The 6,489-nt window shown below is 44.5% G+C and overlaps 2 non-coding genes across 2 annotated transcripts; both read left to right on the top strand.

Moving 5' to 3' along the window:
- Positions 1-411: 411 nt before the first annotated feature.
- On the top strand, positions 412-533 carry TRNAL-CAA (transfer RNA leucine (anticodon CAA)). The gene is made up of 2 exons: positions 412-449; positions 488-533. It is a non-coding gene; the product is annotated as a tRNA-Leu (tRNA).
- Positions 534-1,535: 1,002 nt separating this feature from the next.
- TRNAL-CAA (transfer RNA leucine (anticodon CAA)) lies at positions 1,536-1,657 on the top strand. Its single transcript has 2 exons — positions 1,536-1,573; positions 1,612-1,657. It is a non-coding gene; the product is annotated as a tRNA-Leu (tRNA).
- The last annotated feature ends 4,832 nt before the right edge of the window (positions 1,658-6,489 follow it).

Here is a 6,489-nt window from a genome sequence, read left to right as displayed (position 1 = left end):
AGATGTAATTTTGAACGCCTAAATTAATTAAAACCACGTCAGGATGGCCGAGCGGTCTAAGGCGCCAGACTCAAGGGGCTTAGCTTCCTTCGTTCACGATGTGAATCTGTGTATTCTGGTCCACGTATGAGGGCGTGGGTTCGAATGCCACTTCTGACACGATATTGTTTATGAAAATAACTCGAAGAGATGTAATTTTAAACGTCTAAATTGCTTAAAACCACGTCAGTATGGCCGAGCCGTCTTAGGCGCTAGACTCAAGGGGCTTAGTTTCCTTCGTTCACGATGTGAATCTGTGTATTCTGGCCCTCGTATGAGGGCGTGGGTTCGAAGCCCACTTCTGACACGATATGTTTTATAAAAGTAACTCGAAGAGATGTAATTTTGAACGCCTAAATTAATTAAAAACACGTCAGGATGGCCGAGCGGTCTAAGGCGCCAGACTCAAGGGGCTTAGCTTCCTTCGTTCACGATGTGAATCTGTGTATTCTGGTCCTCGTATGAGGGCGTGGGTTCGAATCCCACTTCTGACACGATATGTTTTATAAAAGTAACTCGAAGAGATGTAATTTTGAACGCCTAAATTAATTAAAACCACGTCAGGATGGCCGAGCGGTCAAAGGCGCCAGACTCAAGGGGCTTAGCTTCCTTCGTTCACGATGTGAATCTGTGTATTCTGGTCCTAGTATGAGGGCGTGGGTTCGAATCACACTTCTGACACGATATGTTTTAAGAAAATAACTGGATGAGATATAATTTTAAAACGTCCAAATTACACAGAACCACGTCAGGATGGCCGAGCCGTCTTAGGCGCTAGACTCAAGGGGCTTAGTTTTCTTCGTTCACGATGTGAATCTGTGTATTCTGGCCCTCGTATGAGGGCGTGGGTTCGAAGCCCACTTCTGACACGATATGTTTTATAAAAGTAACTCGAAGAGATGTAATTTTGAACGCCTAAATTAATTAACAACACGTCAGGATGGCCGAGCGGTCTAAGGCGCCAGACTCAAGGGGCTTAGCTTCCTTCGTTCACGATGTGAATCTGTGTATTCTGGTCCTAGTATGAGGGCGTGGGTTCGAATCACACTTCTGACACGATATGTTTTAAGAAAATAACTGGATGAGATATAATTTTAAAACGTCCAAATTACACAGAACCACGTCAGGATGGCCGAGCGGTCTAAGGCGCGAGACTCAAGGGGCTTAGCTTCCTTCGTTCACGATATGAATCTGTGTATTCTGGTCCTAGTATGAGGGCGTGGGTTCGAATCACACTTCTGACACGATATTGTTTATGAAAATAACTCGAAGAGATGTAATTTTAAACGTCTAAATTACTTAAAACCACGTCAGGATGGCCGAGCCGTCTTAGGCGCGAGACTCAAGGGGCTTAGTTTCCTTCGTTCACGATGTGAATCTGTGTATTCAGGTCCTCGTATGAGGGCGTGGGTTCGAGTCCCACTTCTGACACGATATGTTTTATAAAAGTAACTCGAAGAGATGTAATTTTTAACGCCTAAATTAATTAAAACCACGTCAGGATGGCCGAGCGGTCTAAGGCGCCAGACTCAAGGGGCTTAGCTTCCTTCGTTCACGATGTGAATCTGTGTATTCTGGTCCACGTATGAGGGCGTGGGTTCGAATCCCACTTCTGACACGATATTGTTTATGAAAATAACTCGAAGAGATGTAATTTTAAACGTCTAAATTGCTTAAAACCACGTCAGTATGGCCGAGCCGTCTTAGGCGCTAGACTCAAGGGGCTTAGTTTCCTTCGTTCACGATGTGAATCTGTGTATTCTGGCCCTCGTATGAGGGCCTGGGTTCGAAGCCCACTTCTGACACGATATGTTTTATAAAAGTAACTCGAAGAGATGTAATTTTGAACGCCTAAATTAATTAAAAACACGTCAGGATGGCCGAGCGGTCTAAGGCGCCAGACTCAAGGGGCTTAGCTTCCTTCGTTCACGATGAGAATCTGTGTATTCTGGTCCTCGTATGAGGGCGTGGGTTCGAATCACACTTCTGACACGATATGTTTTAAGAAAATAACTGGATGAGATATAATTTTAAAACGTCCAAATTACACAGAACCACGTCAGGATGGCCGAGCGGTCTTAGGCGCTAGACTCAAGGGGCTTAGCTTCCTTCGTTCACGAGGTTAATCTGAGTATTCTGGTCCTCATATGAGGGCGTGGTTTCGAATCCCACTTCTGACACGATATGTTTTAAGAAAATAACTGGATGAGATATAATTTTAAAACGTCCAAATTACATAAAACCCGGTCTGGATGGCCGAGCGGTCTAAGGCGCAAGACTCAAGGGGCTTAGCTTCCTTCGTTCACGATGTAAATCTGTGTATTCTGGTCCTAGTATGAGGGCGTGGGTTCGAATCCCACTTCTGACACGATATTGTTTATGAAAATAACTCGAAGAGATGTAATTTTAAACGTCTAAATTACTTAAAACCACGACAGTATGGCCGAACCGTCTTAGGCGCTAGACTCAAGGGGCTTAGTTTCCTTCGTTCACGATGTGAATCTGTGTATTCAGGTCCTCGTATGAGGGCGTGGGTTCGAGTCCCACTTCTGACACGATATGTTTTATAAAAGTAACTCGAAGAGATGTAATTTTGAACGCCTAAATTAATTAAAACCACGTCAGGATGGCCGAGCGGTCTAAGGCGCCAGAATCAAGGGGCTTAGCTTCCTTCGTTCACGATGTGAATCTGAGTAGTCTGGTCCACGTATGAGGGCGTGGGTTCGAATCCCACTTCTGACACGATATTGCTTATGAAAATAACTCGAAGAGATGTAATTTTAAACGTCTAAATTACTTAAAACCACGTCAGTATGGCCGAGCCGTCTTAGGCGCTAGACTCAAGGGGCTTAGTTTCCTTCGTTCACGATGTGAATCTGTGTATTCTGGCCCTCGTATGAGGGCGTGGGTTCGAAGCCCACTTCTGACACGATATGTTTTATAAAAGTAACTCGAAGAGATGTAATTTTAAACGCCTAAATTAATTAAAACCACGTCAGGATGGCCGAGCGGTCTAAGGCGCCAGACTCAAGGGGCTTAGCTTCCTTCGTTCACGATGTGAATCTGTGTATTCTGGTCCTCGTATGAGGGCGTGGGTTCGAATCACACTTCTGACACGATATGTTTTAAGAAAGTAACTGGATGAGATATAAATTTAAAACGTCCAAATTACACAGAACCACGTCAGGATGGCCGAGCGGTCTTAGGCGCTAGACTCAAGGGGCTTAGCTTCCTTCGTTCACGAGGTTAATCTGAGTATTCTGGTCCTCATATGAGGGCGTGGTTTCGAATCCCACTTCTGACACGATATGTTTTAAGAAAATAACTGGATGAGATATAATTTTAAAACGTCCAAATTACATAAAACCCGGTCTGGATGGCCGAGCGGTCTAAGGCGCAAGACTCAAGGGGCTTAGCTTCCTTCGTTCACGATGTAAATCTGTGTATTCTGGTCCTAGTATGAGGGCGTGGGTTCGAATCCCACTTCTGACACGATATTGTTTATGAAAATAACTCGAAGAGATGTAATTTTAAACGTCTAAATTACTTAAAACCACGACAGTATGGCCGAACCGTCTTAGGCGCTAGACTCAAGGGGCTTAGTTTCCTTCGTTCACGATGTGAATCTGTGTATTCTGGCCCTCGTATGAGGGCGTGGGTTCGAAGCCCACTTCTGACACGATATGTTTTATAAAAGTAACTCGAAAAGATGTAATTTTAAACGCCTAAATTAATTAAAACCACGTCAGGATGGCCGAGCGGTCTAAGGCGCCAGACTCAAGGGGCTTAGCTTCCTTCGTTCACGATGTGAATCTGTGTATTCTGGTCCTCGTATGAGGGCGTGGGTTCGAATCACACTTCTGACACGATATGTTTTAAGAAAATAACTGGATGAGATATAATTTTAAAACGTCCAAATTACACAGAACCACGTCAGGATGGCCGAGCGGTCTTAGGCGCTAGACTCAAGGGTCTTAGCTTCCTTCGTTCACGATGTGAATCTGAGTATTCTGGTCCTCGTATGAGAGCGTGGGTTCGACGCCAACTTCTGACACGATATGTTTTGTAAAAGTAACTCGAAGAGATGTAATTTTAAACGTCTTAATTACTTAAAACAACGTCAGGATGGCCGAGCGGTCTTAGGCGCTAGACTCAAGGGGCTTAGCTTCCTTCGTTCACGATTTGAATCTGTCGTATGAGGGCGTGGGTTCGAATCCCACTTCTGACACGATATGTTTTAAGAAAATAACTGGTGAGATATAATTTTAAAACGTCCAAATTACATAAAACCACGTCTGGATGGCCGAGCGGTCTAAGGCGCGAGACTCAAGGGGCTTAGTTTCCTTCGTTCAAGATATAAGTCTGTGTATTCTGGTCCTCGGATGAGGGCGTGGGTTCGAATCCCACTCCTGACACGATATTGTTTATGAAAATAACTGGATGAGATGTAATTTTAAAACGTCCAAATTACACAAAACCACGTCAGGATGGCCGAGCGGTCTAATGCGCAAGACTCAAGGGGCTTAGCTTCCGTCGTTCACGTTGTGAATCTGTGTATTCTGGTCCTCGTGTGAGGGCGTGGGTTCGAATCCCACTTCTGACACGATATGTTTTATAAAAATAACTCGAAGAGATGTAATTTTAAACGTCTAAATTACTTAAAACCACGTCTGGATGGCCGAGCCCTCTTAGGCGCTAGACTCAAGGGGCTTAGTTTCCTTGGTTCACGATGTGAATCTGTGTATTCTGGTCCTTGTATGAGGGCGAAGGTTCGAATCCAATTTTGACACGATATGTTTTAAGAAAATAACTGGGTGAGATGTAATTTTAATACGTCCGAATTACACAAAACCACGTCAGGATGGCCGAGCGATCTAAGGCGCCAGACTCAAGGGGATTAGCTTCCATCGTTCACGTTGTGAATCTGTGTATTCTGGTCCTCCTTTAGGGGCGTGGGTTCGAATCCCTCTTCTGACACGATATTGTTTATGAAAATAACTCGAAGAGATGTAATTTTAAACGTCTAAATTACTTAAAACCACGACAGTATGGCCGAACCGTCTTAGGCGCTAGACTCAAGGGGCTTAGTTTCCTTCGTTCACGATGTGAATCTGTGTATTCAGGTCCTCGTATGAGGGCGTGGGTTCGAGTCCCACTTCTGACACGATATGTTTTATAAAAGTAACTCGAAGAGATGTAATTTTGAACGCCTAAATTAATTAAAACCACGTCAGGATGGCCGAGCGGTCTAAGGCGCCAGACTCAAGGGGCTTAGCTTCCTTCGTTCACGATGTGAATCTGAGTAGTCTGGTCCACGTATGAGGGCGTGGGTTCGAATCCCACTTCTGACACGATATTGCTTATGAAAATAACTCGAAGAGATGTAATTTTAAACGTCTAAATTACTTAAAACCACGTCAGTATGGCCGAGCCGTCTTAGGCGCTAGACTCAAGGGGCTTAGTTTCCTTCGTTCACGATGTGAATCTGTGTATTCTGGCCCTCGTATGAGGGCGTGGGTTCGAAGCCCACTTCTGACACGATATGTTTTATAAAAGTAACTCGAAGAGATGTAATTTTAAACGCCTAAATTAATTAAAACCACGTCAGGATGGCCGAGCGGTCTAAGGCGCCAGACTCAAGGGGCTTAGCTTCCTTCGTTCACGATGTGAATCTGTGTATTCTGGTCCTCGTATGAGGGCGTGGGTTCGAATCACACTTCTGACACGATATGTTTTAAGAAAGTAACTGGATGAGATATAAATTTAAAACGTCCAAATTACACAGAACCACGTCAGGATGGCCGAGCGGTCTTAGGCGCTAGACTCAAGGGGCTTAGCTTCCTTCGTTCACGAGGTTAATCTGAGTATTCTGGTCCTCATATGAGGGCGTGGTTTCGAATCCCACTTCTGACACGATATGTTTTAAGAAAATAACTGGATGAGATATAATTTTAAAACGTCCAAATTACATAAAACCCGGTCTGGATGGCCGAGCGGTCTAAGGCGCAAGACTCAAGGGGCTTAGCTTCCTTCGTTCACGATGTAAATCTGTGTATTCTGGTCCTAGTATGAGGGCGTGGGTTCGAATCCCACTTCTGACACGATATTGTTTATGAAAATAACTCGAAGAGATGTAATTTTAAACGTCTAAATTACTTAAAACCACGACAGTATGGCCGAACCGTCTTAGGCGCTAGACTCAAGGGGCTTAGTTTCCTTCGTTCACGATGTGAATCTGTGTATTCTGGCCCTCGTATGAGGGCGTGGGTTCGAAGCCCACTTCTGACACGATATGTTTTATAAAAGTAACACGAAGAGATGTAATTTTGAACGCCTAAATTAATTAAAACCACGTCAGGATGGCCGAGCGGTCTAAGGCGCCAGACTCAAGGGGCTTAGCTTCCTTCGTTCACGATGTGAATCTGTGTATTCTGGTCCTCGTATGAGGGC

The sequence above is a fragment of the Phalangium opilio genome, unplaced genomic scaffold (assembly GCF_054372755.1).
Source record: "Phalangium opilio isolate 3A_F unplaced genomic scaffold, DU_Popi_V2 ptg001662l_1, whole genome shotgun sequence".
Lineage (NCBI taxonomy): Eukaryota > Metazoa > Arthropoda > Arachnida > Opiliones > Phalangiidae > Phalangium > Phalangium opilio.
The sequence above is the reverse complement of the archived record's forward strand: the minus strand, read 5'-3'. Positions and strand labels throughout refer to the sequence as shown.